The sequence below is a fragment of the Triturus cristatus genome, chromosome 1_2 (genome assembly GCF_964204655.1).
Source record: "Triturus cristatus chromosome 1_2, aTriCri1.1, whole genome shotgun sequence".
Taxonomy (NCBI): Eukaryota; Metazoa; Chordata; class Amphibia; order Caudata; family Salamandridae; genus Triturus; species Triturus cristatus.
The window spans coordinates 1,103,789,611-1,103,808,733 of record NC_140580.1 but is presented as its reverse complement, the minus strand read 5'-3'; the positions used below and the strand labels follow the sequence as shown (position 1 = coordinate 1,103,808,733).

Here is a 19,123-nt window from a genome sequence, read left to right as displayed (position 1 = left end):
TGCTGGCTCTGCTGTGTCAGTGGAGGTGTTAAGTAACCCTGGGCGTAGTTCGCGAAGTAGCGCTACGCGTAGCTACGCAAAGTGCACTGCGAGCTACGCGTAGCACTTCGCGAACTGCGTAGTACCCTGTTTGCACTGTGCAAGATGCCGTTTTCAATGATTGCACAGTGCGTACAATCATCCGGCACTGTGCAATCATTGAAAACGGCATCTTGCACAGTGCGAGCTGTAGTTTTCTGCCCCTCGAGTAGATTTTTACTCGAGCGGCAGCTTTCTCAACGCGGACTGGTAGTTTCTCATCGTGAGCGGTCGCAAGCATACGCGACCACTCGCAATGACAAACCTGACCTCCCCGCGTTGAGAATCTCGCCGGGATGTTTATTTTCCACTCTCGCGATCAGCAACTTGATGTTGCTGATCGCGAACGAGGAAAAAGTCTCACCGGGATGTCATTTTGCTTGCTCGCGGTATCCAACTTGACGTTGAGGACCGCGAGCAAGCAAAAAATGACCGCTGCACTACGCTACGCGTGTTTACACTGTACTACGTGCAATTCGCGTAGTGCAAAGTAGCGCAAACTACGCAAGCGTAGCGTAGTGCTTTGCCCAGGCTTAGTGTTAAGCAGGGGTGCACTGCTAGCTGGCTCTACGGTGTCAGCGGAGTGTAAAGTAGGGGTGCACATAATGCTGGCTCTGTGGTGTCAGTGGGGTGTAAAGCAGGGGTGCACAGCACGCTGGCTCTGCAGTGTCAGCGGGGGTGTACAGCATTCTGGCTCTGCGGTGTCAGCGGGGGTGTAAAGCAGGGGTGCAGAGCACACTGGCTCTGAAGTGTCAGCGGGATGTAAAGCAGGGGTACACAGCATGCTGGCTCTGAAGTGTCAGCAGGGGTGTAAAACAGGGGTACACAGCATGCTGGCTCTGCGGTGTCAGCAAGGGTGTAAAGCAGGGGTGCAGTTCATGCCGGCTCTGCAGTGTCAGCGGAGCATAAAGCTGGGGTGTACAGTATGCTGGCTCTGAAGTGTCAGCGGGGGTGTAAAGCAGAGGTACACAGCATGCTGGCTCTGCAGTGTCAGCGAGGGTGTAAAGCAGGGGTGCAGTTCATGCCGGCTCTGCAGTGTCAGCGGGGTGTAAAGCAGGGGTGCACAGTATGCTGGCTCTGAAGTGTCAGCGGGGGTGTCAACCAGGGGTGCAGTGCACGCTGACTCTAAAGTATCAGCGGGGTGTAAAGCAGGGGTGCACAGCATGCTGGCTCTGCGGTGTCAGCGAGGGTGTAAAGCAGGTGTGCAGTTCATGCCGGCACTGCAGTGTCAGCGGAGTGTAAAGCAGGGGTGCACAGTATGCTGGCTCTGAAGTGTCAGCGGGGTGTAAAGCAGGGGTACACAGTATGCTGGCTCTGCGGTGTCAGCGAGGGTGTAAAGCAGGGGTGCAGTTCATGCCGGCTCTGCAGTGTCAGCGGGGTGTAAAGCAGGGTTCACAGTATGCCGGCTCTAAAGTGTCAGTGGGGTGTAAAGCAGGGGTACACAGCATGCTGGCTCTGCGGTGTCAGCGAGGGTGTAAAGCAGGGGTGCAGTTCATGTCGGCTCTGCAGTGTCAGCGGGGTGAAAGCAGGGGTGCAGTTCATGCCGGCTCTGAAGTGTCAGCGGGGGTGTCAACCAGGGGTGCATGGCGTACTGGCTCTTAGGTGTGTAAGCAGGGGTTCTCATCCAGGTTAACAGCCAGTGATGCCGAGTCGGGAGCTGGGGAACCAGGTTCGAAACTCGGCATCGGCTTAACATCCTGTGATTCTGAGCAAATCACTTAATGGATGAATCAGTCCTTGTGTAATGTATGCGTTGCTCATATAAAGCGCCCTAATAACTTCTGGTCAAATTTATGTGATATAAAACTGGAAAAAACCGCAGTCCAGGCGGTGGCAGCTCAGCGGGTTCAGTGCTAATGGTGCCAGCTCAGAGTGTGCTGCCCACGGTCTCAGGCAGGGCTAACACTGGGGTGCTACTGTGTTACCTGTGGATGCCTGCCCCGGCCTGCTCGCCCTCTCTTGTGGGGGTGAATGTGCCGTTTGTTGGCCCTGAGCCAGTAACAGGTGAGGCGAGACGGCCCAGCATGTTCCTTCCAGACACCCTGGGGGGAGAGAGCTTGCAGGTGGCTTTACTCACAAGGCGCGTCCACGCTGTGAGGCGGCGCCGGGAGCCGAGGGTGGGCAGGTCTGTAGGTCAGCAGAGGTCAAAGAGAGGTCATCCATGGGGGTGGGGGGGCGAGGTTGACACTAGTGGCTCACTAGCTGCCAGCCCCTTAACTCGGCACCGAAGTTCATATAGGAGTCGTGTATAGCGCCGCCTGCTGAGGAGACAGGAGTCTGGGTGCTAGGTGGGTACTCTGGACACCTCTCACAGCTCTGCAGTCTTTCTGTGGACACGAGCACTCCTCCTTGGCACTGGAACATGTTGAGTCAGCCGGTGAGCTGTGCTCCGCGTCATGTGTGTCTTAGAACTCCAAGCGGAGATGCTAAGATAGCTCACATGTTTGGAGCGCCTGCTGCTGCTACCTGAAGGCTGGCATACAGACAGAGCCCAGGTTTGAATCCTCAGACTCGAAGCCTCTCTGAGAGCAGAAACGGGAGAGCTCAGGACCCCTCCGTAGAAGGGGAGTCTAGCGCTTCGAAGTCCAGTGGTTGCTAGTCGTAGATACATACAGACCGATGGTGTGCAGCCAAAGAGGACCCACCGTAAACCAGAGCCCATCCCACCCTCCAGGTGCAGACCGCCTCACCCACGGGGAGGTAAACATGGAGGGAGGGAAAAGAGACGGAGAGGGGAGATAAGACTGGGAGAGGGGGCGTGAAGGAAACAGGCAGGGAGAGGGTGAGACTGAGAAAGGGAAAGAGGGATCAAAGGAGAGCAAGCGCACGCACGCCGCGCTAAATGCAAAGAAAGCGTTTCCCTTGCGGGAGCGAGCAGCGCCAGGAGCGATAATTGCTGACACATGGCGCCAAAGCTCGCTCCCGCAATGCGCACTGTGTAGGCGAGACCTACAAAGGAGTGCAAGGCAACAAAGAGAAATAAACAGACGAGCAATAATAAAAGTAACAGGGCCAGTCGCCAGCTGCAAAAACCATCCACAGGAAGGAGGGACAAATGTGAGCAATTAGCCACAGAAAGGCAAGGGATTTTAATTAAAAATCACTCACAGGAACAAATGGCGTGCTACAAGCCACTCAGAGAAGATACACCATGTCTCCAGAGCGAGAACTAACAAGCATTTGCAATGCAATAGGTCTCGCATTTACTAGAGTTTGAGCTATTGGCATTGTAGATTACAATGCCTTTTATTAATGTGTTGGTTTTTTAAACAAATAAATAAAAGGCATTGTCATTTCCAATGCCAATAGCATAAACTCTCGCAAATGCGAGACCTATTGCATTGTAAATGCTTGTTTTTGTTGGACTTGTATATAGCGCAAACTCGACCATAAAGTATCAGAGCGCTTTACATGAGCATAAATTGCATTACGGATGGACACATTCATTTTGTTAGGTAAAGGGGATATTAAGTGATTTGCCCAGAATCACAGGGTGCTTGAGCTGACGCCGAGACTCGAACCTGGTTGGTTCTCCAACTTCAAACTCGGCCGCTCTAGCCACATCCTCTCCTTGACCTACAATGTAATTTTACCATTGCTAGCGACAATTATTAAGCTCAGAGTCTACAGTAGTCCTCTCTGTGCTACCCCTTAAGAGGGAAGCAGGGATGACAGGGAAGCAGAGGAGACAGAGAAGGAGAGACAGGGCAGCAGAGGAGAGACAGAGAAGCAGAGGCGAGACAGGGAAGCAGAGGAGATGGAGAGGCAGAGGACACAGAGAAACTGAGGAGGCAGGAAAGCAGAAGAGAGACAGGAAAGCAGAGGAGAAACATGGAAGCACATGTGAGACAGTGAAGCAGAGGAGACAGGAGCAGAGGAGAGACAGCAGAAGAGAGACAGGGAAGCAGAGGAGACAGAGAAGCAGAGGAGAGACAGGGAATGAGAGGAGACACGGAAGCAGAGGAGAAACATGGTAGCACATGCGAGACAGGGAAGCAGAGGAGACAGAAGCAGAGGAGAGACAGGGCAGCAGAGGAGAGACGGAAACAGAGGAGAGAGAGAAACAGAGGAGATAGGGAATGAGAGGAGAGACAGAAGCAGAGGAGAAACATGGAAGCACATGCGAGACAGGGAAGCAGAGGAGACAGAAGCAGAGGAGAGACAGGGCAGCAGAGGAGAGAAGGAAGCAGAGGAGACAGAGAAGCAGAGGAGACAGGGAAGCAGAGGGGACAGGGAAGCAGAGGAGCCACAGGAAACAGAGGAGACAGAGAAGCAGAAGAGACAGGGAAGCAGGGATGACATTGAAGCAGATGAGACAGAGAAGGAGAAACAGGGCAGCAGAGGAGAGACAGAGAAGCAGAGGAAACAGGGAAGCAGAGGAGACACAGGAAACATGGGAGACAGGGAAGCAGAAGAGACAGGGAAGCAGGGATGAAAGGGAAGCAGAGGAGACAGAGAAGGAGAGACATGGCAGCAGAGGAGAGACAGAGAAGCAGAGGAGAGACAGGGAAGCAGAGGAGAGATGGGATGCAGAGGAGACAGGGATGCAGAGGAGACAGAGAAGCAGAGAACAGAGAAGTTGAGGAGGCAGGAAAGCACAGGAGAGACAGGAAAGCAGAGGAGAAACATGGAAGCACATGAGAGACAGGGAAGCAGAGGAGACAGGAGCAGAGGAGAGACAGGGAAGCAGAGGAGAGACAGGGAAGCAGAGGAGATAGAGAAGCAGAGGAGAGACAGGGAATGAGAGGAGAGACGGAAGTAGAGGAGAGACAGGGAAGTAGAGGAGAGACAGGGAAGTAGAGGAGAGACGGAAGCAGAGGAGACAGAGAAGCAGCGGAGACAGGGAAGCAGAGGAGACAGGGAAGCAGAGGAGATAGAGAAGCAGAGGAGAGACAGGGAATGAGAGGAGAGACGGAAGTAGAGGAGAGACAGGGAAGTAGAGGAGAGACGGAAGCAGAGGAGACAGAGAAGCAGAGGAGACAGGGAAGCAGAGGAGACAGGGAAGCAGAGGAGACACAGGAAACAGAGGAGACATAGAAGCAGAAGAGACAGGGAAGCAGGGATGACATGGAAGCAGATGAGACAGAGAAGGAGAAACAGGGCAGCAGAGGAGAGACAGGGAAGCAGAGGAGAGACAGGGAAGCAGAGGAGACAGAGAAGCAGAGGAGACAGAGAAGCTGAGGAGGCAGGAAAGCAGAGGAGAGACAGGAAAGCAGAGGAGAAACATGGAAGCACATGAGAGACAGGGAAGTAGAGGAGACAGAGAAGCAGAGGAGGGACAGGGAAGCAGAGGAGAGAGAGGGAAGCAGAGGAGAGACAGGGACGTAGAGGAGAGACAGGGAAGCAGCGGAAACACAGAGGCAGAGGAGAACCGGGGAAGTAGAGGAGAGACGGGGAAGCAGAAGAGACACAGGGAAGCAGGGCAGACAGAAGTCCTGGAACTGCGGCACACAGGCAAGAAACTGGGCAAAATTAGGAAAGGAAAAGGGGTAAGTGGAAGGCAGGGAAATTGGCAGAGTATTGAGACAGTGAGTTGCAGCACAAGGGGCAACGGTGTTACGACTTCCAGATTGTGAACCGAGCCATGAATTGGAGATAAAATTCCGGAATCCTGCAGGGGCCCGCGCTCTCCTTCGAGCCCCGAACAGAGCTAAATACTTTCCATACAAAGGGGAAACAGAAAGGAAGACACTCAGTGGGGCAAATGGCAAACATGCCAAGCAAACACCAGCATCTAACCGAGAGAGGAACACATCTAAACTGTACATTCCTGAAGGTCACTGCTTCCTTGCCCTTGGTAACCACTGCAGGCTTCGCGAACCTAAGGTGCATACACACACACTTCTGGACACAACTTAAAATAAATATGCACAAACACATAGTAGAATTATCAAAGTGTCCAGAGATGCCTGGTAGCCACATTCCGTGCAGCGGCGCATCCATCGCAGGGACGAGCACAGACAGCAGCGAGCTGCACAGGGGCAAGGGGAGGGACCGGTGAGTGAGAGAGAAAGAGCGAGAGGGAAATAAAGAGAAAAGTACGGGTGTGGGGGGAGAGAGATGAGAGAGATGGGTGAATATTAAGAGGGCACCGCTATACACAGGTATACAGGGAGAACAAGACATGCCTTGAAACATGCGTGGACATGAGCCACACACCTCCCTAATAACATACATGCAGGACCTTCTAGTGTCCTGTTGTTTGGTGAGTTTTGCTCTGTACAATGTTGTGTTTGCATGGTAAACAAATTAAACTCGGCATAAGCGTGTTTTGTAAGGGTTCAATGTCCACGTGCTTTCTCTTTCAATAAAGGGAATTTATTTCCAGATGAAATGCGCCCTGGCTTCGGAAAACGAGGGTGAGAGAGGCAGGGGAGTGAGAGTAGAGCAATATAAACAAGCGCGCGTGGTGACTTTAATTACAAACAGATGGCCCCTATCTATAGGTCACTCCTAGAGCAGCGAATCGAGCAGAGCATCAAAGGGCTGGGTGAGAAGGGAGGGGGGAATGGAAGGAGCAGAGGAGCAGAGCGGTTAAAGTAAAAGAAAGCTATAGAGAAGGGAGGGGGGAGTGGGAGCAGCTGTGCACGTGCATGTGATCGTGCACTCAAGGTTTAGGCCAGCCAAAAGACTGTGGGTAGCACTTTGAAAATCCCACATACAAAATGTCTCTTCGAGCCTTTGGCTCAGCAAGACCTAAAAATGGCAAAATAATAAAGTATTACTATCCCGCATTACACTGCAAAATTTAGTCAACCCCGCGAGATAATTTGATTCTCTCCTGTTGCCTAATCCTAGAGTCCCTCATATTAGTGTTGCTTTACTTCTGGTCCTAAACTGATAAGAGAGAGAAGGGTGAGGCGGAGATAAGCGAAGGTGAAGCAAAAAGATGGGAGAGGATGAGGCTGAGCAAAGAGGGAGGCGAGAGAACAAAACGAGGATGGTGATGAGGAGAGAAGAAGGGAAAGTTGGAAAGACAGAATAGTATGCAAGAGTGAGTGGAGGGCAAGGAACAGAGAAAAGGGTGAGAGAAGAGTGAGGTGGAGAGACGAGAGTGAGGTGGAGAGACAAGGGTGAGGTGGAAATAGAGGGGTGAAGTGTAGTGAGAGTAGGTTGATGCACAGTGAGAGGTTTGCGTGGTCATGAGAGAGAAAGTCAGATAAGGTGAAAAGAGAGGAGGGTGCGGTGAGAGAAATATGAAAGTGGAGTGGAGAAAGTGAATGGGACATATGGAAACATGTGGCTAAGGTGGAGAGAGAGTATGATAGTGTAAAGTGAGAAGAGAGTGGGGTGGGAGAAAGTAGGGCAGCAAGGTGAAGTGGAAAGAAAGGAGGGTGAAGTCGAAAGAGAGGAGGGTGACATGGAGAGAAAGGAGAGTGAGGTGGAAAGAGCAGAAGAGATCAAACCTATAGATTTGAGCCTCTAGAAGTGCACAGGTAAAACTAGTAGGCAGAATCTAGCAATAGGCAGGGGCGGATTGGCACTGTGGGCACTCGGGCATTGGCCGCAGGGCCGGTGTCTCAGTGCCCTCTGTGGGACGTTTTTTTCCTCCCCTTTCCCAGTCCACAGAGAGTGGACTGGGAAAGGGGAGAAACAAAACGGCCCACAGAGGGCACTGAGACAGAAGACAGAGAAAGGAAAGCAGCTTCGCTGGGCGGCCGTACAGCGATTATCAGCTGTGGCCTCTCCTTCACCCCCGACCCTGCAAAGCAATCACGCTGAGGGTGGGCTGAGGAGGAGTGATTGTGTGCAAGAATCGGCCTCCCTGGAGGCCAGGTGTTGCTTAGGCCTTTGAGCCATTTACACCCGGTCCCCCTGGGGCCCACACAACCCTGAAACAGTGTTTGTCTTAACACCTCGCCCACAGCCCTTCCCATTCCGGGCATAGTGGGCGAGGAAGAATCGGTCTTGCTGTGGGGGCCAGGTGCTGTTTGGAACTCACACCATCTTCACCTCAGCCTCCCCCTGGCTACCATGGATGACCCAGCAACTGTGTTTTGTGCGCCCCTGCCAGGATATTGCCCTGAGACCGTGGAGGGCTGATTAATTAACTAATAGCAGGGGCCTCGCTGCTTTTCAGGTGCTCCTGCGCTGGAGGGCTCGAATAATTTTGTAACAGAAAGAGGCCTTGCTGTTTTTTTAGTTGCTCAGCTTGTAGGCCATTGTCACCTTGGCCCTGTGTCCTTCGCAAGAACAGTATCCTCCCACTTTCATTCCTTGTGTGTGTATAGGCATATGTGGCCTGACGCCAGAGTTGCAGAGATGGGGAATCAGGTTTGAGTCCCAGCATCTGCTCAACACCCTGTGATTCTGGGCAGATCACTGATTCGCCCAGGCCCTTAAATAAAAAAAAATCGGATCTTGTGTACTGTAATTGGTACTCATGAATAGAACTCAAATAGCCTTTGTCTTGGGCTGAGTTCACACTATATAAAACTGTCAAACGGAAAAACAACTATAAAAAATATCTATTTGTTCACGCTTTATGATTTTGCAAAGGGAACATGATAATTAAAGAGGACACTTTAAAGAAACATGTCCGTATTTTTTAACACAGCTTTTCTGATGAATTTTTTTTATTTAATTCCCCTTAGTGCCTCCCTGTCTGGTTTTCTTATGTTGTGGAGGCTGCGCTCTGACACTTAAGTCATTCTGTACCTCTGCCCCGCAAATGTGGGCCACTTTTTTCGTCAGTGCCCGGGCCAAATTGTGATCCCAATCCGACCCTGGCAATAGGTATGGTAGACAGCTCACATTAGGGTGACCAGGCGTCCCGGATTTGCCAGGACGGTCCCCATTTTTCACCAGCTGTCTGGGCAGATTTCGAGAAATTTAGCTCATGTCCCGGTTTTTGGAGAGGGTCTACTAAAAACGGGGGGAGGTGTTTTTTTATGTTTATAAAGTAGGGATAGTTAGCAGTTATATGTATGTTCTTACTGCCTGTTTTGTAATTCTCTGCTGAGGAGCGCTGTCATTCTGAGCGCTCGCTTGACGTAAAGTTATAGTCCTTCTTCTATTTTTGTGAAATGTCCCTTTTTTTGCTTTAAAATTCTGGTCACTCTAGCTCACATCCGTACAAGACCACCCAAAATGCACAGACCAGAGCTTAATTTTCGCCTGTGGTTTCCGGTGCTTGGCACCGGCAATTAATTGTCGACACCTGCACGTAATACAGCTGCCACATGGTGACGCTGTTTGAGTGATTTAGAGATAAGCAGAGCAGTTTTATTAAATCATTACAAATTAAAATCAACTAATATCTGCTGCCCAAACCGTCCTCACAGCTTTGGGGGCCTTCAACAGTCGGAATTGTCACACTTGTAGCAGTGTGATGGTTAGTAGTTGTGTAGGTACTGTGACGGGACCTATGTAAGTGGCAATGGGTGGTGCAAGCTGCGGTGGCCTTCTGAGGAGGGCCCTGGCGTTTACTTCTTTATAAATTAAGCACTAGCACACACCCAGTACCCAGACAGCTGTGAGTCTCTGGGCGGCCCCACTTATGTTTTAGCCCCACCTCCTCCATTCTTCGTTATGGCCCATCCAGATAAACCCTGGAACCGGTCCTTGCTGGACAACCTGATTTATCTTGTTGGTCCACCTATGCTTCTTCGTGGCCTTCACATGTCCTGGGGTCGGGCCTGCGGACACATCCAAGCAGGCCCGGCTCCAGGAATTTTTATTTGGGTGGGCCAAGGATGCATTTGGGTGGGCCACTGCGGGCTCGTTTTGTCGCATATATGTCTAGGCAGGCCTGCTTCAGGGCCCTCCTTTATCTCTTCTTAGTCTTACAAGGCCCAGTAAAACACACTTTTCGAAATCTCTTTCTAAATATTATCACTCTCAAAAAGTGTTTTTTCCATGTAATGTTCCTTTGAAGGGAAGAGGAGGTTTCTGAGGTGGGAGTATCAGGCTCCCTCTATGCGAGCCTTCAGGAAGAATCCCTCTTCATTACTACCTCCACCTGACCCCGGACTCTGCAACACACTCCCTTACAGGCTTGATTATCCACTACTCCTCTCCAGTGCACCTTATCTCACTGCTGACCTTGGGCCCCAGCCCTATATCAGGGACCATCGGGCTCCACTTTCATTTTTCCCGGTAAAAACATTAGTAAAATCACCTTCAAACTTAAAACATTTAATATTGCAGTAAATCTAATTAGCACACACTTTAAAGTAAGTTCCACAGTAGCCCTTATGACCCGACTGCTAATTAAATAAACAAAAACAGAAAGGCAATGACAGGGCCGACTTCAGCGCTGATGCGAAAGTCTTTTTTGGCGCCGCACCAATAACCTCTTTGTCCGTAAATACCTTTACTACCACCTTCCAACAGTGTCCCTCATCCCTTCATGGCACCCCTCCTATTGACCTCCTCCACGGATTCCCTCACTGCCACACGCCACAAGTGCCCCTCATCTCTCTGTAGCCCCTACCCCTCATGACCTCCTCCTCAGACTCCTTCACTACCACCCTCCACCAGTGCCCCTCATCTCTCCCTAGTTCCCCCCTCCACCCCATGACCTCTTCCTCGGATTCCTTCACTGCCACCCTCAACCAGCGCCCCTCATCTCTCTGTAGCCCCTACCCCTCATGACCTACTCCTCAGACTCCCTCACTACCACCCTCCACCAGTGCCCCTCATCTCTCCCTAGCTCCCCCCGCCACCCCATGACCTCTTCCTCAGATTCCCTCACTGCCACCCTCCAACAGTGCCCCGTTTGAAGCACTTTGAGCACGATGTCGTTGCGCGCCTGCCTTCAAGCCCTCACTGCGAGGGCCAAGGCTCCTGTTTGGGTGGGCCAGGCTCATGTTTGGGTGGGCCTGGCTCACCCGGCCCACCCGCTAGAACCGACCAGCATCCAAGACACCTGCTGTAACAGGACTACAGATAAAGAAACAAACACAGAGGCGCCTTTACAGGGATGCGCCGAGTGCTCCATTTCAAAACATTTTTAGCTAGCAAGGAAAGACGGAGATCTCACTGCACCTCACTCACTCAGTCCGTTTTCTTTGCATCATGGGACTGGTATGGGGGCGGGGATGTAAGGTGGGCCAGAGGTGCCCATTCCACAACAACGGGAACCAAAAGGAAACATTCATCGCCCCTTCTCCAAGTTGGTGTGTGGATTGTGCAACGGACGGTCTGTTAGAGGGGACGAGCTCCCTCCCTCGGCTGTAATAAGCCCGACACAACAAACAAATGATGGACGGAATGCTGACAATGCAGACATTCTCTCCCAGTCAAGAGATCTGGGTTAAATCCATCGTTCTCATGGGAACAGTCCAGCCCGAACTGCCAAGCCATGTCTTCCCTGGACCGGAATCAAGCATCCTAGGACCGGTTTCTGGCTATCAGCCGTCATCAGCCAGGATAGCTTGACTCCAGTGGCGTAGTGAGCACGGGTCCCACGTCTGAGAATACCCATCCCACTTAGGGCGAAAAGCGTTACAACAAACAATTGATGGACAGAATGCTGACAATGCAGACATTCTCCCCCAGTCAAGAGATCTGGGTTAAATCCATCGTTCTTTTGCCCACTACGCCACCCCAGTCTTGACCCTGTGCCTCATGGGAACAGTCCAGCCCGAACTGCCAAGCCATGTCTTCCCTGGACCGGAATCAAGCACGATGGATTTAACCCAGTTCTCTTGACTGGGGGAGAATGTCTGCGTTGTCAGCATTCCGTCCATCATTTGTTTGTTGTAACGCTTTTCGCCCTAAGTGGTATGGGTATTCCCAGACGTGGGACCCGTGCTCACTACGCCACTGGAGTTAAGCTATCCTGGCAGATGACGGCTGATAGCCAGAAACCGGTCCTAGGATGCTTGATTCCGGTCCAGGGAAGACATGGCTTGGAAGTTCGGGCAGGACTGTTCCCATGAGGCACAGGGTCAAGACTGATTAGCATATGGCCATGTCTAAACTGGGGTGGCGTAGTGGGCAAAAGAACGATGGATTTAACCCAGATCTCTTGACTGGGGGAGAATGTCTGCATTGTCAGCATTCCGTCCATCAATTGCTTGTTGTAATAAGCCCCGAGGCAGGTTTGACTTTGTCTGGATACAAAGTCACCTCTTGCTCAAAGCTGATGTTCCTGTGCCAAAGCATAGGCCCCGGCGATGGGGGCGGGGCAGAGCCGCGCAGTATCCTGGCCAGAGAGTTCCTGAGTCCTGGGGGGTGGGGCCCTTTATGTACCCTGCGGGTGCCGCCCCCCCCCACGTTTCGTTACGGTAGTGTGCTGTGCTGCATTAAGGAAGCGATGCTGCACAGAGGCTATTTAAAGAGGTGAACGTTTGTTATCCATGGTGTTATGGGACGGCTGGATGGTGAACACGTAAACATTCGCTACTCTGATTAGTGTGAGTGCTTGGCACACGCTGGGACAGTCTTCTAAAATCGTGACGGTCCGGGCAAATCCGGGACGTCTGGCCGCCCCAGCGGGAGCGCAACAATTAAAGTGGGGTATACAGAGAAACCTGCGAACGAAAGAGAAATTAATTGTGTTATTAAAAAAACCTAAGAAGGGCTTTGAGGCAGCATTATGTCAATGTGTGGAGCTTCATAAAGCGCATGAAAAACATATATTGTGCTTCTTTTTTCCCTCTCCACCGGACCCTCCCTAACTCAGTTTTGGTTTCTGCTTATATTCCAAGCCACTCTCGATTTTTTAGGTCTCGCCTTGCTATTGCTTAAGCGATCGCTAAGCGAGACTATTGTAAGAGGGATTTAAAAGTGCTCTCAAAAAGCGGATTGCATGGCTAGCACGCGCACAATCACGCGCATCGTGCCGCCATGCAATCTGCTTTTTGGGAGCACTTCAAAGGGTCCGCTCCCCCGCCTGGAATGCGCTCCCCCGCCCCCAAGCGCGCGCGCGCCACGCTCCGCCGGGCTTGTTGTAATAAAAGTGTAAATGCAGGCTCCTGCCATGCCGCGAAAAAGTTAAACCACAGCACAAAAAATCTACACTGTGGAAGCCTCTTTAGGATGTTTTTTCCAACTATCTCTTTTGGCAAAGAAAGTATCTTCAGGATGTAACCTAGCACCGTTGGCAGACGATTTGACTACCAAAGCAGGGATAACTAGTCTTTGGAGCTCTGTTGAACAGTCAGTATGAGGACAGTTATGAGCTTCTGTGGATAGTCCTGTAGGAAATGTGCGGTTAACCCTTTCACCGGGCCATGCCAGCTGTGTGATGGACATGAGCACGTTTTAATTCGAACAACCTAAAAGATGGAAAGATACCAGCATGCCATTTCAGGCCATCACGTCATGGCTGTTACCAAGCACCAGTGTTTTCTAAAACCCACAACACTGATTAGCAGTGAATGGCTGAAAAACAGGCTGGTTGAATAAGCGGAATCGAAGATTGCAAATAATTTCAGATCAAGTCGATACATTCACGGTATAGCTGCTAGATTTACAGGACTGTCCCTCGTTCATTACAATAATGCCAAAAAACGTAAAACTCACAGCTGCCATTTATGCATCGATGGAAAGGAAAATCGGCCTCCTTGATTGAGAGTACATTTTGTAGCCTCGAGTGCCATATTGAACAAACTAATCTTTGGGCTCTGACCCCTTCCCATTTTGGTGCCACATGGACTCACAGAATATCCTTCTCAAATAAAACTGTTTCCAACCCTATTCTTATAGTGATTTTTTTGACATACCCTGAATAACCACCAGAGTTCAGCTCAAAAGTACTGTTGACCATGGTTTTGGAGTCAAATATGATGGTAGAAATTTGCAAATGAAAAGTATTCTTGTACTTAAGGCAGTTTTAAATAGCATTCCTGCACCGTTAGATCGTACTAAAAAGACTGAATAAGGGCAAGGCTCTCCCCAGAACTACCTCCTGGTTTTAAACCAACTGATTCTGTTCTTTCCAAGCACCACCTTCCAATGAAGCTGAGAGGGAATGAGACGCAACAGATTTGGGAAGATCACCAAACAATCTGCAAACATTTATGCAATGTGTAGTATTTTAGGGTTTATCAAAAAAAAATCTAAATCTTTATTTAGTTCTATAAAAGATTCTTGCAAAGATTACATGTAAACGTAATAAGGCGACTTCTGATGTGATTTGAGGGACTGCAAGGCAGAAGTCGCTTTTTTTTCATGAATTTATGGTTAATGGGCATCATCAACATTAAGAGGGACTTTGATTAGTTATATGGCTGTCTGTTACTGCAGGCAGCTGAAAATGAATTTGCATTCTTATTGTAATATTTCAGCTACTCAAGGATTGTTTTAATGCCAGAATGATTTTTATTTGAGGAATTACAGTTGGTTAGATTGTCATATCTATACATGCAGCTGTATTACTTGCTAAATCTGCACATGGGCAGGCAAACCTAATAGTCTGTATCAATATCTGTTGAGGACATTGCTTTAGGATCTGTAGAAAGCTGGACTATAAGGTCAACTGTGTAAATGAGAAACTGTTCATGGACTTCAACCACGTTTCGGTTCTGTAGTTCAGTTTGGAGTACCCTAAAAGATGATTAAATGCTTTAAATTACGATTGGCTTCTGCTGAAAGGAAATATGATGTGGATACCTGAAAGTGTGCAAAGATTTATTGAAGGCACAGACAAACGACCCTGAAGTAATAACTAGACCAGATATGCCTTTGCTAATCTCCTGATTAAAAAGGTTACATACCTTGTGAACAAGGCTTGCATGATATTTTGAATAAGCGGCTGAATAGACTTTGGCCATTAAAGTCCAGAAATTAAAGAAATGAGAATCGCATAAGGTTGTACAGGAAAACTATCATTCGAGTTTTAATTTTGTGGTGCGATGTGGTCTTTTGCACTTGGAGGAAATAAATTAATCCTTGGAGGACATGGCTGACTTACTCCATGATATGGGTGGCCATTGTTATATTACTGTATCTTTACTGATGATCTAGTATTCGCTAGTTGGTTGATGTGTTGTCAGATGTGTAGAGAGGGCCAGTCTAGTCAGCTATGCTTTGGCCACATGGATTCCCCAGTGGGAATATACCGGATTTTCTTTGTCAATTCTGATCCTTTACTCACCTACGAAGATTCCAGGAAACTAGAAGAATTTAAACTGTGGGGTGTACGGGCTTTATTCATAGTCTCCCTGATATTTCTATTTGAACGTGTTGTTCAAATTAATGGATGGTAATACCGTGAATGGATTCCATAAAGCCTCTGTTTGGATGAAGAAAAGTTTTCAATATGTTTAACTATCTTTTTCACAATCTATTGGTTTTATCCAGTCATGGCCCGTATTCAAATATTTTGAGTACCTTATTGCTCATTACAGTGTTGCTTAAGCAATTGTTCTATCAATCTGTTAATTTCTCCCGAGTTTAGTTCACAATCTAATTAGAGCCCATTATTCCACCACTTACATGCAAAAAGGCCGCGAGTTTAAGAGCCTCTCATATCCTATTGATTATATCTTGCATGTATCTAACTCAAAATAATTGTTAGGCTCTAATATGCAGTGGGTAGTAGGTAATCATTTATTAGACTATACATTGAATGCACATAACATTGAGGAGTCTCTAGTCTTGTATTCAAGCCCGAAAAATGATTGGGACCTGAAATAGCGGACCATTCTATCAAGTACCAAAATTGGTCAATATATTGTCAAATTCTGTTGAGTTTAGTGTTTACTTTAATGACGAATACATAATGCGCTTGCATTGGAAGGGAACGAGTAACTGGATCAAAATGTGTGCTGACTTTTACTTTTTAGCTTTGTGTTCCCTTTTTAGGGTAAACCTTTTAAAGTAACAAAAAAACGTCTTGCATGTGGCCTATTATCATGTTTGGTCGGGGGGTGGGGGGGGGCAGAATGTGTTGAATCCTGGAAACCTTGACTAATGGTCATAGAATTAAATATGTGTAAAATGTCTGATATAATTAGTCATTCTAAAAAAAAGTCCTTTGTTGCAATGCATTTTAAGGTTAAAAAAAAAACTGAGAATGGACTAGACCCTCCTAGCTCGATGTTAGTAAGTAGAGGCGACATCTCCTTATTTGAAGAGAACCCAGCTAATTAATTTAATAAGTAGCGGACTACTAATGGCATCCCTGTAGCCACTTTATTTCTGTATGAAATAAGCAGCTGATAATTTTACAGTTTGGAATGTCCTTCCCTGAACCATCTCTGTCTTAAAAATAAAAAATGTTAGTTTTATGACAAGTCGGTGTTATCGAAACCTTAGTGTCATAAGGGTTTCCAGCTAGTACAACACATTTATCAAAACTCCTATATTTCTGATCAGTATCTAAGCATACAGATTTAGTCAAAATCAGGTACACCGTTGAATTTTGTGCTAAGGTGCGCCTTTATTTATGTCTGATTGGTCCAGAAGCGAGCTTACGTTGTTACCTTTTACCTTGCAGGGAATTATGCTTTCAACATGTTGCTTAAGTAGTTTCCTTATATCTTGGTATATTTTTAGGATTTCTGTCCCTTTTGTGTAAACGTGGGAAGAGAACGTGGGTGTTATGTTTTAGGTCAAGCCTGGGCAGCGCATGCTCTGCTCTGCGAGGCATGCTGTATTGAGGTAGGGACATGAAGCTCCACCCATTCTCCGACCACATTTTTAATTGGCTTGTGTCACTGTTCACTGTTAACTGTGGCTGTTCGTTGGTCAGAATGCTTAGTAGTCCTTCCTTACTACCGCCTTGTCTCATTTTGTAACCTCCCATGGCGACACCCCCTGTTATATGGGTTGTTGCTCAGTAGGCTTTAATTATAGCCTAACCCTTTTTTCCTTTTTTTTTTTTTTTTATAGCACGCATTTGCAATGCAATAGGTCTCACATTTGCAATAGTTCAAGCTATTGGTATTGTAAAACCAACACATAAAACACATAAATAAAAGGCATTACAAAAAAAAAAAAAAAAGGCATTGTCATTTACAATGCCAGTAGCTCAAACTCTCATAAATGCGAGACCTATTGCATTGCAAATGCTTGTTTTTTGTTTGCCTACAGCGCTTGAAAGCCGCCTATTCACTGGAAGACGCTACACAAACAAGATGCAGTATGACAGCATAACTCGAAAGGGCAGGAAATTGGGAAGGAAATTAAGATAACGGGCAGGGCGTCGTCTCAAACAGTGGTGGAGGGGGAGGTGCTCGAGGGCACCACAGACGGAGGACCTCGGCAGAGAGCGCATGCGTCTGATAGATGAAGCGGCTTGTAAAGGACGGCTGCAGCCAGGAGGGATGGGTAGCAGCTGGGCATGAGAGGCCCTGCTATCGGCGTGCCTACTGTACCTTCCTTCACACCATCCTGTGGGTCCCACGCGACGCCGCTCAGCGCAGAGCGGGCACCCCTCCTCAAGCCGCAGCTCTGAGCCCGTGCTGCCTTCCGCCAGGCTTTTGTACAGGGCGGAGGTGGGGCTATCTCTCGCAGGATGTGGGGCTACCGCTGGCTCGATGTAGTCCACCGAGCGCCGCCTGCATCAGACGCCCACAGCGACCGGTGCCGCCTGAGCCTGCACTGCTTGGAAATGAAACCTACGTTTTTATTAGTACACAATTTGACATTGTCTGAGCAACGGCTTTACCTCATTAGTGCCCAAATACAGCAACAAGCAACTGAAAACGGACCAAACAATGTTCCACGTTTCGTGGCGTTTTTAGTTACTTTTTGTTCCTTTGAGCTAGAAAAAGTATTTTTTTTGCTGTGCCAGGTATGGCGCAGATGATGGGCAAACTAGAGAAATCCATAATTTACACCGAAAACGCACTTAATTCCAGTGGTTTTACCATGAAGCAGCACTTCTTAAAGAGCTGTCTTCAACTCTTTCCTGAAGTGGACCAGAGTTTGCGCTCCTGATGGACACTTAGTGTCATTATCGGCAACGCCCCCCACCCACAGTCTGAGCATGCATGAATAAATAAATACACAAGACAACTTACGTTATGGGAAAATATTGCTGCAGGTTTATTCCATACAAAAGTATGCATTGTGGTGGGTTATCTTTCGGGCAATCCAAGGGCAGGCAGCCGTACCAACCTATGCTGCCCTGCCCGCCTGATGAGCCAGCACTGTGGTCCACCCAGTCAGAGCTACACCTTTTGGTGATCCTTGTCCGGGCCACGTGACACATTGGTCCCTTATTACTCACGCCCTTTTCAGGGCGGAGTGTAGCAGGTCGAACCACCTGTTGTTCAGGTCGCCAACCGCCCGAAGGAGTAACGGGGCACCGTCGCGGTTTTCCAGGAACCTGCCCTGAGGCTCCTGGTCTTTGGCTCTGGCATCCCTATTGTGCAGCGCAGAGGTACCCGGTCGTTCCTGATTCTTGCCAGAGGGAACTTCGTCAGGGCTCCTATATGTTCAGCTGGTAAGATAACAGAAAGGGTATATATATTTAGGGATTCGGACCCAATGGGGCAAAATGTTAGCCTCAATAACAATATAGTTGGCAAGGTTTCTCGCAACTTCGGGTAGCAGCCCTGGTAAAGTTCCCTCTGGCAAGAATCGGGAACAAAACGCGTTGGCTGTGTGCCAGTTTAAAAAGATTTATTGAATAAAAAGAAGTAAAGCTGGAACAAATCTTGAAGTTTGTGTATTGACTTCGCAATGAGTGCACCTTCCATTTCCTCTTGTGAACCTGGCTACTATTGACACCCCTGGACGGCGGGTGTAGGAAGTGACTGCACCATCTTCTGAATTGACTGTACATACGGACTGGATGTGCTTGACCTTGGTCTGCCGTTTGTTCTTTCTCCAGTACCCTTACTGTACCCATCTGCTTCCAGATTGCCCTGTAACTCTGCCACAGCTCTGGAGGCGGCTCCCCTCGACGCCAGAGCCCCCCCACCAACACAGCTGTATTGTCACCTGCAACCTGCCATTTCCAAGGCCTCCTGCAAGTCAAGGAGGAACAGGTCCATCCCCACCGGAGACAAGTGGACCCCATCATTTTCAAAGTATCCCTCGACATTAGCCTGAATCAGCTTGTGTTTGATGAAACCCAGACCCCTCTGGTCTGTGAACTTACGCATAGAACTATTGACCCTCTTGCGGGAATGTTCCACTGCCT

General features: G+C 48.8%; 1 protein-coding gene across 1 annotated transcript in view; it reads right to left on the bottom strand.

Annotated features, from left to right (window-relative positions):
* The window catches only part of LOC146868757 (uncharacterized), a 541,685-nt gene extending 524,178 nt beyond the window's left edge, over positions 1 to 17,507 (bottom strand). The window contains exon 1 of the mRNA XM_085613729.1: positions 17,349 to 17,507. The gene's annotated coding sequence lies outside the window, so the exon portion shown is untranslated. The remainder of the gene's footprint in view (positions 1 to 17,348) is intronic.
* Positions 17,508 to 19,123: the final 1,616 nt, after the last annotated feature.